The sequence below is a fragment of the Triticum aestivum genome, chromosome 2B (genome assembly GCF_018294505.1).
Source record: "Triticum aestivum cultivar Chinese Spring chromosome 2B, IWGSC CS RefSeq v2.1, whole genome shotgun sequence".
NCBI lineage: Eukaryota > Viridiplantae > Streptophyta > Magnoliopsida > Poales > Poaceae > Triticum > Triticum aestivum.
In genome coordinates this window covers 167248196-167248712 of record NC_057798.1, presented here as the reverse complement: position 1 = coordinate 167248712, position 517 = coordinate 167248196, and positions in this window count along the sequence as shown.

Sequence of the window (517 nt, the reverse complement as noted above, 5' to 3'; positions counted from 1 at the left end):
TTGTGTCAATTAATTCAGGATTGAAAGGAGTAACATTTTCTAACATGCTACTCTTAAAACTCTTAAGAGTGTAGACACCTCTGATTTTTTTAAAAAAAATCGAGGTCCTTAGAGGGTCGATTGTCTTTGGTCCCAAATGGGTCGATGGCGTGATGCGCTGTTGCCTCTTCATCATTGGAGTCGGCCAATCATTGCTAATCGTGGATAAGATGACATCAAAGTCATGGTCATAACGGATCAGCGCCCTAGAGAAGAAACCGTCGAAGACGTCGCCGCCGGAACAGCCAAGATCCCAACCTCCAAAGAAGCTGACAAGCCTCACTTTAGCACCGAAGGCCGCACCTACATGATTGGATAGGAGGCAAAGGGAAGTTGCCCTCGCCACCATGTTGACAAACCCCGCAAACCCTAACTCAACATCTTGAGAGACTAGCATGAATCTACGCCAATTGAGCCATCTACATGACCACAACCGACAATGTTGAGATGAGGAGACTCGAGAAAACGTTATTGACCA